General features: G+C 46.1%; 1 pseudogene; it reads left to right on the top strand.

Annotated features, from left to right (window-relative positions):
- Window positions 1-5,625: 5,625 nt before the first annotated feature.
- The window catches only part of LOC131273504 (thrombospondin type-1 domain-containing protein 1-like), a 36,992-nt pseudogene continuing 23,710 nt past the window's right edge, over window positions 5,626-18,907 (top strand).

Here is an 18,907-nt window from a genome sequence, read left to right as displayed (position 1 = left end):
AGGATGCCCACTGTCACCATTGTTATTCAGTTTGGTACTAGAAGTTCTAGCTAGGACAATTAGATGAGAAAAAAATCCAAATACGAATGGAGGATGACATGAATCCTGTATTTAGAAAATTCTGAAGTACCCATGACAAACCTACTTGAGCTAATATATGCATTTAGCAAAGTGGTGGGATACAACATCAGCATGCAAAAATCAGTAATTATTTGTACTTGAGTACTGAACAATCTGAGGAGGAAATCAGGGAAAATTCCATTTACAATCGCAACAAAAAGACTCAAATACCTATGAATGAATTTAACCATTTTGTCTTGTTCTCTCATTGTCTTGATACAGAAAATAGAAAAATTGGATTCCTGTAAGTTCAAGGACTGTCATACAGCACGTCTTTTGAATTCTCACTGGCCTAGGTCATTGACTGTACATGGTAGATTCCTATTAATTATTAACTGAATTGTGTGATTTTGTGATTGTGATACTGTGTTGACCAGGCAAACCTGTGTTTGTGTGCTTTCCCCTCTTCCCAAAATGCTTCTCACCTAGACTTGTCTGAGGTCTACTATCAGATCTACTCTGTCTTATTCAAATTCCATGGTATGGAACCTATCCATGATGTGGGAAGCCCCAGAAAAGTCAGGTTATGTACCTGCAGGTAGTGTTATTACCAGCTGTTGTGTTGCAGTGTGAAAACTGGGTCATTTGTGTTCTTCCTTGTGTCCTAATCATCAAGCATCAGTTACAGCTTTTATCTCACAAATTACTTGGGGAAATAGGTTTCCCCATGGGTGTGAAGGGAGTTCTTGAGAGAGAGAATGTGTAAAGTTTACTCCGTTCACACAAGGTCACGGGACCAGACGCCTGGAAAGAGTGAAGTTGTCTTCACAGCCATCTTAGTGCTAGTTCAGTGCTGACACGACCACACCACTGTTCTTTTAAAAGCATTTTCCCCTTCACCATTCATTTGTCTTTTTTTAGAGAAGGTTAAACTATATCATAACTGCTCAGAAAAGACAATAATACAGTTTGGCAAGGATTCTGATTTAGACAAGAACAACCAAGCATCTCAAAGCAGCTATTTAAAAAATGACCAAGCGTATCAATGCAGCAGCCCCTTGTACTAGACATAGGTCCTTCTTCGCAGAGTGGCTCTCCACAGGAAGAGCGTGTACATGGTTCTTGGTGAGCAAGCTGCTTTCCATAGGTTGTCACTTATTTACCACAGACTTCAATGTAATTATTCTTTGCCTTTTTCAGTGGAGGGAGGGAGGGATTTAAATAATTTGCAAAGGTTACAAAGGCAAGGCTGGAGTTTAAAGTCAGAGTTCCCTAACTCTGAAGCCTCCTCTTTGCACTGAGTTTTTGCTGGCAAAACTGAAAATGCCCAGGACTTGGGCAAGGGTTTGAAGAAGAATTCCCTCGATGAATAGCATATTGGACTAGATAATTTCAAGATTATAAAACTAAAAACAGAGTTTTCCTAATTAAGTTCTGGGAAATTGGATGATAATCATAAAGCTTTTTTTGAAACTTTGGATGGAATTCGTACTACTAGTGTGCGTTATTTGACAAGATAGGTACTTAGAAAACCTGGCATCTCTGCTATCATGTAAGTGAATACTGGTGCTGGTGTTTGAAAAGATGAAGTGACAGGAAGTAGAAGTGGCTCGAGTGACTGGGTTGCTACCTACCACGTGGGAGGTTCTGGGTTTGTTCCTCCCTGCCTTCTAAAGGAAGACCAGCACACAGCAAAACCAATATGAGGGGGAGACATGTTTTAAGTTTTAAAAACTGAGGCAAAATATACAGTAAGATGCGCAGATCATAACAGGATGATTTTTGACTAATGTATAAACCCATGTAACTCACACTCCAGCCAATACAACAATATCTGTCACTCCAGAAAGTTCCACTGGGCTTCTTCCAATCACATCTCCCCAGGCGCCCCACTGCGCTTTGATTTCCAGCACAGCAAAATAGTTTTGTCTGTTTAATGTTATATTTTGTGGAAAAGCAAACAAATTTTATCACACATTAGCGTACCCAAAAACAAGTGCGTGCAGCCATTAAACAAGATGGACCTCTATCCTCTTGTATTCTTTTAAAAAGACAACCTTAACACTTGCAGACTAGAGTTCTAAAAATGTCTAGTTATTTTTAATTTAAATTAAATATCCCGGTTCCAGGGGAGGAAAAATGAGGATGAACTTTACCCGTTTTCCTTTGAAACTCTTAAATGACATTTGGGAAACCAAGTTTTTTGGGGGAAAGCTTACACATTACGCCACTTCAAAGACTTATTTTTGTGATCGCCCTCTAAAAAGAATGACATGGTGACAAGTGCTTGCACACGAGGTCTCGGGAAAGCCCCGGCACCACCGTGGCAGTGGGGTGTGTTGGGGTAGGGGCTGCGCCCCCTCCCAGCAGGGCCCTGGACGGCCGCTCCCTCTCCCCGCCGGGCTTCCTGTCCAGCGCCGGGCGCGCTGCGGGCGGGAGCAGAGGATGCACTGCCCGGGGTGGGGGGCAGGCGGCGGACCTCGCCCTGGGCGCCCCCGCCCTCCGTGCCGCCCTCCGTGCCGCCCTCCCCGCGCCGTCGGGGCGGGCCGGGCCAGCTGGGGGCGGACACGGGACGCGGGGCGCGGGGCGCGGTCGGGCCCCGCGGGATGCTCGGCCCGCCCGCCCCCCAGGCTCGCCCTCCGCGCCGGGCACCCAGAGGTAAGGAGAAGCCCGCGGCGGGCGCCCGCGGGGATCGGCGGCGCTGTGGGCCCCGCAGCCGCGGCTCCAGCCCGAGGCTCCAGCCCGCGGCGCCGAGCCGTGTGCGTGGCCCGACGGCGCCCCGGGCGCCCTGGACGAGTCGCGGGGCTCTCCTCCGCGGAGGACCGACCTGCTCGGCGCCCGCCTCCCGCCTCCCGTGCGCGGGGCTGGGGGGACCCGGCGGTCCCGAGCAAGGCGCGGGCAGGATCCTGGGACCCTCGACAAGTCGCGTCTTGGGTTGCTCTGCGTTTCGGTGGGTTTGCTTCTTTCGTTAAAAAAAAATCCATATTGTAATTTATAGGTGGCATCCTGGTTTATTTCATAATTACACTTCCATTTAACTTATAAAATATCCTAAATATAGATCATTACACAATTTTACGTTCATTTTCATGAGGAAGAAAACTGTGCGATGATCACACAATCAGTTGTGATTAGGAACTTCTTTGAAAAGTGGCTATCATGAGGGAGCAAGTAAGTGGGGAGAAGCAAGCCCACCCTTTGGGATCTAGGGGGCCTCTTGTGTCTCCCTATTTTGGTGGCCGAGTATCAGTGGCTGTAAAGAAGCATTTTAACAGCCCTAGAGCCCCACCCGTGCCCGAGAGGTAAGAGCCCCTTGTGCCAAGGTCTCACCAGCCGCCTTTGAAGAGCTTTCCCTCTCTGTGACCCCGAGAAGGGTTCCCTCAGATCTACAGCCCCTTCCAGCAAATGGAATTTTTTGTTGTTGTTGGGGGTGAGGTGAAAGCCATGCTAATGATCAGCATAATTACACTTCAAATCTCTGCTTCCCTTTGAGGAAGCGCAGTATTTCCTTTGTTCAATCAACTCCTACTGAAAGAAAGCTGATGGGAACACAACGGTTTCCTTTTCATTGAATTTTGGATTATTTCAGTCAGCCCTCCTTTCCTCCTTTCTGTTGTCTGAAAGGATGTGGCATATATTTATTTGGAAAATATCTACTTGCTTCTTAAACTATATTGCTTCTGGACAGTGGGGGACAGTCGGGGAATGTAAACATTAAGGTAAACTATGCTTGGTAGCCCCAAGTCTACACGACTTGAGTGTGAGGAAACCGCCCCTTAAATGTCCTTGCGTCTTGTCTAGTCTGCGTGTGTGTAATACAGAGCAGGAGCCTCTGCTCACAGTAACTGAACCGCCCCCCCAGCCTCTCCTGCCCGCCAAGGGGCCCGGGAAGACTGCTGCCTGGAGCCCATCTCCTCAGCCGTCAGCAGCAGCAGGTACTGGGGGACGGTCGTGACTGATGTGTTTTCTCTTCAGCTGACCGTGGAGAGAAGGCGCAGCAGGGCCCCTGGTTCACCCCGCGGTGCAGTGCTCAGCTGGCCTTTCCTTTAAATGGCTGGGTGTGTTGGAGGCGGCGCCTAGACATGTGCGATGGTGCAGTCCAGATGGCACATCAGTTTTGCAAGAGAACATTTGGAAAGCTCAGTTGTAGAGGCAGGGCACGGAGGGCTGGTCTACCCAGCACAGTGCCACCCGGAAGTTTGGCCGAATTTTGTAAATTCATCAGATAAACAATGTGAAAATATATTACCCAGACGTGACACAAATAAAAAACTCTACACTTAAGGGTGTGCTCGAAAGGTAAGAGACGTGGTGTTGTGCACAGGTCGTCTTTGGGTGCTGAGTACACCGGGTGACCTTACCAGGTGAGCTGTAATGCAGTGGGGGGGCATCTGTGACTGCAGGTTATTTCCCCGGGGAGAGTTTGTTTCCTCCCCATTTTCCTGTTGGTATATCCTAGGAAGCTGATGTCCTTCGAACGGTTTTGTCATGTCATGATCCTAGTCTGTGACTCCCATGGGACAGAGCCGTCGTTACCTGAGGTTCCTAATTTCAGGTGTTCCTGAAAAACATTCGTGATTTGGTTGTGAGAAAGGACATGAGGAGACCAAAGACCTGGGATTTCGCTGATCAGAATGAAACAGATGTTGAAAGACTTTTCAAACTTCCTCTTGGTGGTCCTTGCGCCTACGGTGAGTGTGGCGCACCTAATGCAGGTACGGAAGGAACGTAAGCGTGAGCCTTCTACATGTACCCATGCTGACGACCCTTCACGAAGGCGGCAGGGGCGGGTCTGTGGGCAGTGCCATTTCACCTGCGGCCTGGGAGCAGGTGCAGCTCAGTGTGGAGCGCCTTCCTGTGCGTGCGCAGTTCCAGCTTCAATCCCCGGTGCCTGCTTAAGAACAACAACAGAAATAGAGCCATGCTCCTGGCGACCGCGGGCGCTCTTAAGGAGCTTCGGGGGTTCAGCATGAGTGATTCAGATATCATTTTAAATGTTGTAGCTCTTTTTAAAAAGCAATATAAAATGCCTCACTCCCACTGCAGTGCTTTAAATCCAGAGCTGTTTCTTACATTAGCCGTGGGCTGGCCAATGACTACAGTGCCAAATTCTGTCTCTCTGGCTGTGTCTTTGGATAGGGTTCAAAGCAGAAACAAGCATTCTTGTGTGTGCTGTGTTCTTTCCACTTTTCACTTCAGCCGTTCTGGTGGGTATGTTTTTAAAAAGATAGGACTTATCCCAGTGGACTGATACTTGCGAGGCTAAAACTTCCAAGAACAAAACTAGTTATTTTAGAGCCGGTCAGTCTCTGAGAGCCCACTCCAGCCCTCGGCTGGCCTGTTAGAATGAAGTGCCAACATTGCTTACCCGTCTACAAATTGCCGCCCTGTACGAACCAAGGGGCACTGGTTCCTTTGCGTGTAAAATTTCCCAAGTATTTGTCTTGAGTATCAGACAATAAAAGCTTTGAAGTAAATGTCGCACCTTACCTTTTAAGTGATCTAGAGAAGTGTGCGTTGTGTTGCTTGAATCAAGCTTTCTCTCACTTCCCTGTATGTCCATTTTCCTCAAAGACCTAAGGACTGGAACCTGATTAAAATGAGAAATGTGAGGGGTTGGATTTTTGTCTTGAGAAGTGTCAGTTGTTATTCTGATTCTTTTGAACCCCAAGTATTTACAATGAATTATTTTAAACATGAGCTCTAGAGGTGAAGATGGAGGAACCCTTCCCTTTAAATGGGGACAGTGCAGGGCCCAGCTCCCAGGTCCGCCCTCACCTCCATCTTACATGAGCCTGAGCTCAGCTCCACCTTCTCTCGTGTCTGAAACGCTGTCTTCGTTGGTGTTATCCGATGGCACTGTTCCACTCCTCGTTTCTCAACACCAGGTCTGACCATCTCGTTTCAGTTCTCGGAGACGCCGAGTATCTCCTCCTGGGAGAGCCAGGCCATGTCGCACTCAGCAACAGCTCGGTGTCCGTGGCCTTCCAGTACGTCCACGAGGTGAACGGGACACTGCGGAACGTCTCCGTCCTGCTGGTGGAGGCCAGCACCAACCGGACTGTCGCCACCAAGCACCTCCTGACCAGCCAGGCGCAGGGGACGCTCGAGTTTGAGTGCTTCCACTTCAAGGAGGCCGGGGACTACTGGTTCACCATGTCCCCAGATGCCGCGGCCAGCCGCCCTCCCCCCGCCCCCGGGGGGAGAAAAGCGCCTTTCTCCAGGTGGAGTGGCCCGTCTTTCACGTGGACCTGAGCTGGACGGCCCAGGCCGCGGGAGGCGCCTTGCGGGTGGGGCTTTTTACGCCGCAGCCGCTGTGCCCGTTCCCCGGGGACAGGCCTCGCGTCGAGGTGGACGTCACCCTCTGCAGCAGCCTTCCTGGGGCGAGCGCTCGGCAGGGCCGGCCGCTGGAGTGAGGCGCAGCCAGAGGAGAGCGCTCGCTCAGAGCCAGTGGGTGGAGGTCGCTGCGCCCCGGTGGGCCCCGCAGCCTCGGTCACCGCGGGGCTGCGGCTCCTGGGCGCCGCTCGGTCATTACCGCCGCGGGCCCCATGGCCCTGGCCCGGAAGTGCGGGTACCGGCTGGTGACGGCGCGGGAGCTCCGGCGTGAGTCTGCGGTGGAGTGGAGGTGGTGCCGCCCCCGTGCGTCGCTGTGCAGGGAGCGGTGGCCCTCTTCAAGGAGGCGCCGCGGCGTCCTGGGGAGAAGCCCGTGAGCCTGGCGGAGAGCAGCCTGAGGCGGGAGCGAGGACCGCCGTCTTCACCTGCACGCTCTTCCACGTGGGGAAGAATAAATGCTGCAAAGGAGGAAGAGCGCATGCTCATTCAGAGAAATAGAGGTTGGTATTGAGAGTTGCTGTTTTTTAAAATATCAAATTGGTGTCATGTCAAAATGATTGAGAATTTAGATGAACGTAATTTTCTCTTGAATTGTATTATTGTTTGTGTGATTCACTCTTCGTAATGTCCTGGTTATCATCTTGATGTGAAAATTCAGAGTCCTGGCAGAGACTGTGCTCGCCACTTAACCTCTCTGGTTCTCACTTTACCAATCAGTAAAATGGAGATAATAAAAGTACAGAGAATTGTAGGGATTGAGTCAGATAGACTGTAAAGTTCTTAGCACAGTGCCTGGTGTATAGGAAGTACCTGGTAAAAGTTAACTATTGTTACATTAGACTAAAAACGTATATATATTACATCATATGGCAAGTCTGTGGCAGGAATGATTGGACGTCGAAGCTAAATCCCACAGGGAAGCTTCGCCTCCTTGGATTTCGTAGCTTCTGGCTTCCTCTGGCCGAGCGCGTCTCTTCCCTCCTCAGTCGCTCGTTACAGGAATTGAACCTCTTTAGTGAGACTTCAAAGCAATTTAACTAAAACTTCTCCAGATTCTGCGTGTGCATGCCCTACTGAATCACAAAGTGTAAGTGCCTTTCTTTTCCATTTCCTGGGTGCAAGCCTGGTCTTGGCAAGTGGTCTAATTTAGCTGAGATTTTCTGGTTCCCAGACATGCTGCTTTCCTCAGCCTCCCCGAGCCCAGTGCCCCCTTACTGCCCCAAGCCTCTGGCTATGTTTGCCTATAACTCCATGTGATATCTGCTCCAAAAGTACCCCCTCAACCCTCTGTCCATCCGTCATCTGCCCCCCTGCACTTTCCTCTCTCTTTGGCTTAGATCCCTTGGCCCGTCCCTCTACCCACTCTCCTACCAAGATCCTAAACTGCCTCACCCTGTCGTGCTGCTGATGCCCCCAGCTCTGCATGAGCCCAGCCGTCATCCCCCGCCTGTTCCACCCTGGCTGCTGAGGTTGCTGGAGAAGGTCCCCCCAGGCAGGGGGTGCAGTCTGGCTGCCTCACACCTCCACGCTCAGCTCAGCCTAACGCGGGGTCCCGGCCGGCCTCTGCTCCCTCTCTGCACAATGGCTCTTGCAGACTTCACTCCAGGCCTCCTGTTTTTTTTATTTTCATTTATTTCTCTCCCCTTTCCCCCCACACCTGCCCCAGTTGTCTGCTGTCTGTGTCCATTCACTACGTGTTCTTCTGTGTCCACTTGTATCCTTGTCAGCGGCACCAGAAATCTTTGTCTCTTTTTTGTTGTTGCTGCATCACCTTGTTGTGTCAGCTCTCCTTGTGGGTGGCACCATTCCTGGGCAGGCTGCACTTTCTTTCATGCAGGGCGGCTCTCCTTACACGGTGCACTCCTTGCGTGTGTGGCTCCCCTATGTGGGGGACACCCCTGCGTAGCAGGGCACTCCTTGTGCGCATCTGCACTGCACATGGGCCAGCTCCACATGGGTAAAGGAGACCCGAGGTTTGAACTGCGGACCTCCCATGTGGTAGATGGATGCCTTAACCACTGGGCCAAGTCCACTTCCAGCAGCCTCCTGTTAAACTCTTGAGTTGACCTCACTTCCTGGAAGCCATCTGGTGGGCATTCCCTCACTCACCCTCCTGCCAAAATATTGCAGCTCCACAGGCATTGGAATTTTCTCCTCCTCCCCTGTCATGATGGGGGAGGTATTGTTCCTCTAATTTAGGGCCGGCCCCTCTCATTTTTGGACTCTTCTCTTAATCGTTAGCCCTCTCTGCCTTCTCTCTCCCTCCTATTTTGTTTTGTTCCTATTAGCATTGAAGTGGTTTTTTCCCCCCAACCTTTTATTTGGAAATAATTTCAAATTTACAGGACATTTGCAAAAATAACACGACCCCATACAGAGAACTCTACCACATTCCCATCCAGGTCTCAAATCCACCAGCCCTTAATGCTTTGCCACATTTTGCTGGATCACTCTATCCTTCTGTGTATCTCTTAATTTTATTCACATTTAAGAATAGTTTGTATACATCATGCTCATTGAACACTTAACAGTTCCATGTATATTTCCTAAGAACAAGGATATTCATTAGGTGACCACCTTCAGTGCAGTTCCCAAGTAGCATCGAAGTGTTTTTAATTCTCTTATCTAAAAACAAAACAGCAGCTCTCCTCCCCCTCCACGTTCTCCCCCACATATCACTGTCTCTCTTTCCAGTGTTTTGAAAGTTTCTTACACTTGGAGGTTCACCTCATCTCACATTCCCCTCTCAACCCATTCCAAACCCACTCTGCCTCCTATCCCTCCCCTGGAAAGATCCTCACCAAGGCATCTGCCGGTGCCTTCCAGGTCCCCACAGCCACACTCTGCAGTCCTGGTCTTCCCTGGCCGTGGTCTCCAGACACAGCCACCTCTTGCTTCTGCAGAACCGCACCTGCCTTGTTTGCCTCCACCCCTGGCTTTCTCTCATGGTCCCTGGTCCCATCCCGGAAGTGTTGGGCTCTCCTCTGTCCTGCACCACGCTTCCCATGCTTGGCAGCTGTTCTGTTTGCTAAACGCTGTTGGGAGCAGTATGCCCGAATTGCCTTGGCTTTTGCGATGGCTTGCAGTTCTGAGGCCATGAGTGTCCACCTCAAGACACCACCCGGGATGCTTTCTTCCGAGCTGCCGCTGTGGGCGACAAGTCGGTGTGGCCTCCTCTCATCCCAGCCTCTCTGTCGCCAGCTGGACCCTGCTCTGCCTGTGGCTTTTCTTTCTCCAGGTCTAATTGGTTTTAACTTCTGGAGGCACCTGTGTCTGCTCCTGTTCTGTGTCTGTGACTTTTTTATTCCTTGTTTATGAAAGACTCCAGTAAAAGGATTAAGACCCACTGCAGGCCATGCAGTCTAATCAAAGGCCCTCAGCGTGGTGAGCTACTCAAAAGGTCCCACCCATGATGGGTTTCCAGCCACAGGATGGCTTAGCTTTAAGGGCATGGGCCCACCTGCTCTCAGTCTGTCACAGTTGTCATCCTGTCTACACTCCTGGCCCCAGTTACTCTCTTGATGCTGCTGACCCCAGGTCGACATCTGTCCACAGCCCTTACCTGCACCCATGAGCTCGTATGCAGCTGCGCCCTCAGATGTCTCCCAGGCACCTCACAAGCAACATGCCTGGCCTGAGCCTCCTCACCGTGTCCCCTAATCCTGCTCCTCAGTTTATGACCCCACCACTCATCCCATTTGCTCAAACTGGAATCTCCTCCTCCTCTCTCCTTCCCTCCTGCAGAAATAAACCACTGCTTCCTGTAGATTATGTCTCCTGGTGTTGGGGTCTCTACACTTTTCTCTTTCACTGGCACCCCTTGGTTTAAGCCTCTTTCATCCCTTGCCTGGACCCTGGCAGTGGATCCCTAAGTGGTCCCCTCTGTCTACTTGGTTCTCTCACTGCAGCCAGAGGGACTGTTTACAATGCTCGCAGCCAACTCATGTGACGTGAGGATGTGAGTCCACAGCTTGTCCCTGAGCCAGGGCCTCCGTGGTTAACTGCCCACCTCCCAGGCATCCTCACGGCCTAGGCTGGGATGCTGTCCTCCCTCCCTCACTCAGCATGTGGGTAACTTTCCTCAGCCTCTGATGGGTTGAATTTCCTTGCCCTGAGCCAGCAGAGCATCCTTCACTTCCTTTTTCAAGGCACTTCGCACTTGCGTAACTGCTTACCATCTTCTCCCCGGGCACCTCTCTCCCATGGATATGGGGGAGCGCATTTGGTGGCAACCCTGACTCGTGTTGCTGTGAAGCCATTAATGGCCTTTATTTGTCTGATGTAGTATGCCTGGCATGTTAGCAGGTGCTCAAAACTTGCCTGTTGAATTGAAAAGTTGACCTGGGGTATAGTTGGTCTCAGCTAGGTATTAGTAGAAAAAGCATTTGTGCTAATCTGATCATCCAAGATATGCTCATCTTTTTAAAAGAAGATCCTTGTTAAGGGGGAAGAATTTTATTATGCTGAATTTAATGGAAACAAACCAAGGGAAGTTAGACATATAGGCCGTTAGATTCAAGGCTTTTGGGGGCAGGAGTCCACCCAAAGCTGCTGGACTTCCCACAGGCTCTTCCCATGCATGTCTGATGGCTGGATTTTTTTCAGAGCAGCTTCCGTGGCCACAGCAGGGGTTAGACTCTAGAAAGGGACAGAGTGGGGGTTACTCTGCATTTTGCCCAGGTGGTCAGGGGCTACCCATGCAGCAGCAGCGGGACACAAGCCAGACGGCAGGACTGAAAGAGTAAGTAGGAACCTGCAGGTGCCCAAAGCGCACATGGGCTTTCACAGACACACACTGGCTTTGCCTGTTTGGCTGATGAATGAAACTTACACTAGAGACAGGAACCTCGGTGCCCTCCCGTGTTTTCAGTATATAAATTTATGACCCAGCTGCCTTCCCTTCTTTTCATCTGCCATTGAAATAGACAGCTCTGAGCAGTAAAGGCTCTTGCCAAATGGCACCGTTCAGGCACCTCCCTGAGCTCACCATGATTGTGAGTTCACTTGTGTGTCACTCACTCGCTCAATTCCTTTTTTTTTTTAAAATGGAATGACTTGGTTTATGTATTCTTTCTTACTCTAAATATGTCTTAGGACCTGATGATAGGTAAATAATTTATATCAAATATATAATAAATGTTGCAAAAATGACCTTATGGCATTTATCCTACTTAGTGTGAACATTCATATTTTTCTCTGTGGTAAGGTTAATTTGTTTGATTATGGGCATATGCCTGAGATTCCCCCGGGGGAATGGTAGTATATAGCACAGGCACTGTAATAACTTTTGAAAGTCTGAAAAATTTTAAATTCTGAACAATTCTGCCCAAGGGTTTCAGATAAGGGATTATGGACTCTGTATCTCAAGGCAAAATATGCACTTGAGGTGAAGTTTAGAACTAATGAGAGTAGGTATAAATCCATATTCTTTAGTTGTCTTAACAATTAAAAAATTTTGGCTGTTTTCTTTTTGTCTAATTAGGCTGGGGATTCTTAACCTTTTCTGTTCCGTGGACCCCTGCCCCAGTCGGGTGAAAACCAGGGGCCCCTTCTCAGAATGGAGCAGCAGGTTGTTTCATGACACTCAAAATCAGAGGTCAGAGAAAATAAAGACAATAAATTGAATTTTTTCAGTTTAAGCTCATGGACCCCCTACAGTCTTTCCACAGACCCTCTAGTTAAGGACCCCTGGATTAGACAGGCTTGTCTTTACTTCATAATGTGACAGAACAGAACTTTTACCAAGGGTGGTATACAAGGCATACGGCCACCCTGTTATCCTCTTGCTGCAAGATTTTGCAATCTGTGTTTTGTTTTGCCCAAATCTTTTTAAGCCACTTAAAAAGTTAACTCATTTTGTGAGTCAGTTTACTTCAAGGAAGAAGATACAGTCTGAAAATTAGTATAATCAGACCCTTGGACACTGTGACACCCTCCACGGTTCTCTGAAAGTGAAGAACCAGCAAACCCTTCCACATAGCGGAGCTCCCACTCGGCCTTTGGGTTCCTTTAGGGCATGACTGTGGCATGTGGGCATCTGACATCCTGAGGATGGGGGTGTGTACACAGTGATTACGGGGCACCAGGCACTGGCCGAATTGCTTTATGACCATTAGCCCGTTTGTTCCTGAGAACCCTATGAAGTCGAGGTAATACAGGCGTGTGGAAATAAGGTCAGGGTGTTTAAGGGGTACAGCCAGAACACAGACCCAGGTAGCCTGGCTCCCGAGGCTGCTTTTATGCTCTTCTAGACTGCTTCCCTTACAACCAAGGATCAATCTTAATACAAAGCTTTTAGATTAAAAATTTTTTAATATTCTCATTCCCCATCTCAGTGTTTCATCTGAGTGACCTCGCCCCTCTTGAAAGACACAAAGCCCACTTTGGAGACCACTGGCCAAGGCAGAAGCGTGATTGGTTCAAAGTAAGTGAGCCTTGTTTTCTGAAAAAGAAGTTGGAGCTCTTTCTCTCAGATGCCTTTGTTCCTCCTGCTACTTTTAGTGTCACTCACATCTATAGAGTTTTCTTCTTAGCATGTTTTGTTTAGTTATCTTGGTCTCTTAAGCAAAGTGTCTTGCAGACTTGAATATTGTGTAGGCTGTTATCCCTTCATTTATTCTTAGGGATGAGAAAAGTAACCCCTTTCACATTCCAGACAAGTTTTGTTCATCCAGAATGAATATCCTCCACAGTGGCCTGAAGACATTCAGCCTGGCCACATAAGTTTGTTGTGTGATGTGAGTCCATGCTTGGACATGTGAACAGGACAAAACAGAGCAAAAAGCCCCTTTCACTCGTGAAGTAAGACTGTTTGGCATATTGGTCATCTGTATCTTGTTTCTAGCATGTTAGCTACAGTTAATGAGTTCCCATTTAGCCAACTATTTTCCTCCAAGTTACTAGCAGAGATCATTAGAGAGCAAATAGAGTTACTTAAGGCATTTTTTACTTCCCTGATTGACTTTGTTCATTGCTTTATCTGAGTGAGTTCCTGTCGAATTAAAGTGATTTAATTTGATTTAGAGATAGAGAGGTATAAAAGTGTAGTTAAAATTTTTTATTGTTGATTATTGGACTAGCTGTGACTTTATTTCCCAGGGAAAAGGTACTATATGTATGTATGTATGTTCGTTTTTTAGCAGGTACCAGGCATTGAACCAGGATCTTGTACATGGGAAGCAGATGCTCAACCATTAGAGCTACATCCATTCCCCAGTATCTAACATTTTAAAATGAGATTTTTAATTTTAATTTTTAATTTTTTTATCCCCCCCTCACAGTTTTTTGCATGTTATCTGCTCTCTGTGTCCATCCGCTGTGTGTTCTTCTGGGTCTGTATGCATTTTTTTTTTTTAAGATTTATTTTTTATTTGTCTCCCCTTCCCCCCTGCTCCACCCCAACTTGACCCGCCCCAGTTGTCTGATCTCTGTGTCCATTTGCTGTGAGTTCTTCTGTGTCTACCTCAATTCTTGTCAGCAGCCTGGGAATCTGTATCTCTTTTTGTCGTGACACAACAGTCAGCTCTGTGTGTGCAGCGCCATTGTTGGGCAGGCTGCACTTTCTTTCATGCTGGGTGGTTCTCCTTACAGGGTGCACTCCTTGTGTGTGGGGCTCCCCTAAATGGGGGACACCCCTGCGTGGCACAGCACTCCTTGCGTGCATCAGCACTGCGCATGGGCCAGCTCCATAAGGGGCAGGAGACCCAGGGTTTGAACCGTGGACCTCCCATGTGGTGGGTGAGTGCTCTATCCATTGAGCCAAGTTCACTTCCCCTGTATGCATTTTTATTTCCCCTCCCCTCCTTGTGGCTTGCTTGCTATCTGCTCTCTATGTCCATTTGCTGTGCACTCTTCTGTTTGTTTTTTTTTTCCTTGTCTCCCTTTTTGTTGCGTCACCTTGCTGAGTCAGCTTTCCAAGGCACTTGCGGGCCAGGTGGCACTCCGCTGCGCTCAGCACCGTGCGGGTGAGCCTGCCTGCACAAGGAGGCCCCGGACGCAAACCCAAGGCCTCCCATATGATAGACCAGAGCCCAAGTGATTGAGCCACAGCCGCTTCCCTTAAAAATGAGATTTTTGACATTAATATTCATGCTTTTATAAAACTGACTTTTTCCTGATTCCCAACTAATGGAATTTTTGTTTTTAGTCTATAACAAATGACTTTATGTATTAAATAAATTATATTTTCATAAAATAAAAGAAGAATTAAGAAAGCATAACAAAAAGTTTCATAGTATTCATAATTCTGTATTTTGTGGTCTTAAATATGAGCACAAGGGGAAGATAAACTGTGGACTTAATTTTCAAATTAGGTTTCAGAGTAGTGGGATTCCAAGTAGATTTTTTCAAAAATAAATCACTACTTTCACTCAGAGGACTTGAATTAGGAGATTCCTGAAGCTTTGCAAGCACCGGGGGCGTAGTATCTGAGCAGCCCAGAAACCTCGAGGACAAAGCCAGCTCTTGGTTCTGCAGCGTGAGGAGCTGCAGTGTGAGTTGGGAGGCACAGAACCAACATTGTGTTCCGTTGGACCTCTGGCTGGAGCATCATGACCACACCTCAGTTGATGTTGGTCCAGGATACTGGTTTCTAATGCTCCCACTCTTGTGAAATCTCTGGGGACTTGATTGATGCAAAGAACCTATATTCCATGACTCACCCCAAATACTGCACCACTTGGCTGACCTGAGAACACATCAACCCAACACGTCCCCCTTAGTTTTGTGTAGTGCTTCATATACCCTGGGCTGCCCTAGAGGAGGTGGGATGGGAAGAGACTTTTATGCAGTGGGTGTTCTGGTGACTAGTGTTGGCATTACCTGATGGGTCTCCAGGTTCGATGGGTGCTGATAGAGAAGGGATTAGGGTCGGTCTTTATAGGGGACTATTCAGTTACTCTCATCAGGCAGTGATTCCATATCTACCTGGAAGAGAGGTTTGCATCTGTAAGTCAAGAATGACTGTTCTAGGAAGGTTATGTATTTTGAAGCTCTGGTGTTCAGTGTGGCCCCATTTAGGGTTAAGGCTTCTTGTTGAATTGGCCCCTTTATCATTACGTAATGTACCTCTTTATCCCTCATAATATGTCTTGTTCTGCAACCCATTTTGCCTGATATTTATATAGCCACTTCAGTTTTCTTTTGATTACGTTTGCAAGGTATATTCATCTTTTTACTTTTAACCTACTTATGTCTTTATATTTAAAGTGGGCTTTATTTAAACAGCATATAGTTGGGTCTTCATTTTTTAAATCTAATCTGACAATCTCTGCCTTTTAATTGGTTTGTTTAGATTATTTTTATTTATATGTAATGTAATCATTATATGGTTGGATTAAAAATCTGCCACCCTGTTAATTATATATATGTTTCATCTGTTCTTTGTTTCTTCCTCCTCCTTTTCCTGCCTTCTTTTTGATTAAGTGACTATTTTTTTGTGGTCTACTTCATCTCCACTCTTGGTTTTTTATCTATAATTTAAACAACTTTTAATGATCATCCTAAAGTTTATAATATACATCTTCAATTACTCCCAGTCTACTTTCAAATGATATATTTCTTCACATGTAGTGTAATGACCTTTTTTCTTTAAATTTTAATTTTCAAACAATTTCAAACATACAGGAGAGTTACAAAAATGATATAAAACCAATACATAGAATTCCAATAGAGCTGCTACTCTGATAACAAAATTGACTAACTTTTAACATTTTGACATATTTGTTATATTGTCTGTCTCTCCATCTATCAGCTGTCTATCATCTTTCTATCATCTGTGTATCTGTTTTCTAAGCATTTGTGAGTAGTTGTATACATTGTGTTCACTGAACACTTAATACTTCCATGTATATTTCCTCGGAACAATAACACTCACTATATAACCACATTAAGTACAGTTATCCAGTTCAAGAAATTTAACATTGATAAAAAACATAAAGTCTATTTTCCAATTTTTTTTCAGTTGTTCTAGTAATGTCCTTTTGGGCATTTTCTGCTCCTTATTAGATCCAGTCCAGGATCATGTATTGCCTTTAATTGTCCTTCTCTCTCTCTCTCTTTTTTAGCATTTTAAATATTTGTATTTCTATTTTGTAAAAACAATATTGTATGTGCAATTACACCCATATTTGTATTTCACATGAGGTTTCACTGTATTAAACAGTCCCATTACATTTTTTAGCTTTCCTTCTAGTAGTATACATGACTTTCCCTTTCAAAAATATTGTATCCATATAATAGCTCTGCTAGTTACAAACACTGATGTGCTTTCACCATTTCTATTCATTTCCAAAGATTTACAAACAACCTTTTTTAACAATTATGCACAGATTGCCCTCAGCTTTCCATTCTCTTCCCGCATTCTTTTTGGTGACCTATATTCTGATTATTAACTTCATGAATTTATACAATATATTTACTTCATAATAGGGCAATCATACAGTATTTGTTCTTTAGTGTCTGGCTTGCTTCACTTGACATAATGTCCTCCCGGGTCATCCTTGTTGTCATATGCTGCCTCACGACTTCATTTCTTCTTATTGCTGCATAGTAGTCCATCCTGTGTATACACCACTCTTTGTTTATCCATTCATTGGTTGATGGACACCTGGGTTGGGTTGTTTCTATCTTTTGGCAATCATGAATAACGCTGCTGTTAACATCATTGTGCAGATACCTGTTTGCGTCACTGACCTCAGTTTTTCTGACTATATACCTAGTAATGGTATGGATGGGTCCCAGGGCAAGTTGATATTCAACTTCCTTAGGAAATTGCCAAAAGTCCTCCACAGTGGCTTTACCATTCTACATTCCACCAGCAGTGGGTAAGTGTTCCTATCTCTCCACATCCTCTCCAACACTTTGAGTTTTATGTCTTTTTAATAATGGCCATATCTAATAGATGTGAAATAATATCTCATTGTAGTTTTAATTTGCATTTCCCTAATCATTAGTGATGTTGAACATCTTTTCATATGTTTTTTTGCCATTTGTATTTCTTCTTTGGGCAACCTTTGCAAGTCTTTTGCCCATTTTTTAACCAGGTAGTTTGTCTTTTTATTGTTGAGTTGTAGTATCTCTTTATATGTAATGACCTTTTTTTTTTAATTTTAATTTTAATTTTTTTGAGGGACCAGGGCTGGGGATTGAACCCTGGACCTCATATGTGGGAAGCCAGTGCTCAACTACTGAGCCACATCTGCTCCCTGTAATGACCTTTTAACAGCACATTCCAAATTCATTCCACTTCCATTCTTCATGTGATTGTAGTCATCTATTTTACCTTTATATAAGCCATAAACCCATAGGACACTGGTACTGTTTGGTTAGACTGCCAATTATATTTTAGAGCATTTTAAAATAAGCAAAGTTGCCATTTCTAGCACTCTTCATTTCTTTGTATATATCCAAGTTTTTTAGTCTGGTATGTTGCCACTGCCTGAAGGGTTTCTCTTTAACATTTCTTGAGATGAACGACTTCTGGTAATGAATTCTGACAGCTTTTTTTTGTTTGTTTGAAGGTGTTTATTTCTCCTTCAGTTTTTTTTTTAACAATTGCATTGGTTTTTTGTTTGTTTGTTTGTTTTTTAAGCCCCCCACCTCCCCCTGAGATGCCTTCTTAGTCTGTCTGCTCCTCTTCTTTAGAAGGCACCAGGAACTGAGCCTGTGCCCTCCCATGTGGGAGGTGAGTGCCCGACCATTTGAGCCACTTCCACTCCCTGCTGGTTGCAGCATCTGCTGGTTGTGGTGTCTGCTTGTTGTAGTTCCTACTCATTGTGGCCATTGCAGCAGCTGCTGGTTAGGGTGTCTGTGGGTCTGCTGGTTGAGATATCTGCAGGGTGTAGAGTCTACCAGTTGTGGTATCTTGCTGCTTGTGGTGTCTGCTTGTTGTGACATCTGCTCATCATCTTTAGGAGACACCAGAAATTGAAACTGGTACCTCCCATGTGGGAAGCAGGTGCCCAGTTGCTCGAGTCACATCCACTCCCTGTCTCCTTCAGTTTTGAAACTGGGAAGTCTGCTGTAATTCTTATCTTTATTCTTTTCTATGTGATGTGTTTCCACACACATTCCTTCCCCTGCCAGCCTTAAAGATTTTGTTTGTTTTTGTTTTGCAGCAGTTGGACTATGATGTGCCTAAGGTTTTCTTTTTGTTTTGTTCTGTATTTTTCCTGGTTGGTGTTTTCTGTGATTTGATGTCTTTCATTATTTTGGAAAATTCTTTAACAGTATCTCCTCAGATATTTATTTTGTCTTTCTCTTTTTCTTTTGGGATTCCAATTGCATCTTTTCATGTTGTCCCACAGCTCTTGAGTATTATGTTTTACCTGCCCGTTTTTTCTTCTTTGTGTTTCAGTTTTGATGACTTCTGTTGACCTATATTCAAATTTGTTTCTGTCCTCACCTCTCTCAAATCTACACATGAGCCTGTAGAAGATATTCTTCATCTCTGTTCTTTTTTTTTAAATTTCTAGCATTTCCACCTGACTCTTTAGTTTCTAACTGCTGAAATTTC

Source organism: Dasypus novemcinctus, chromosome 15 (assembly GCF_030445035.2).
Source record: "Dasypus novemcinctus isolate mDasNov1 chromosome 15, mDasNov1.1.hap2, whole genome shotgun sequence".
In the NCBI taxonomy this organism is placed as follows: domain Eukaryota; kingdom Metazoa; phylum Chordata; class Mammalia; order Cingulata; family Dasypodidae; genus Dasypus; species Dasypus novemcinctus.
The sequence above is the reverse complement of the archived record's forward strand: the minus strand, read 5'-3'. Positions and strand labels throughout refer to the sequence as shown.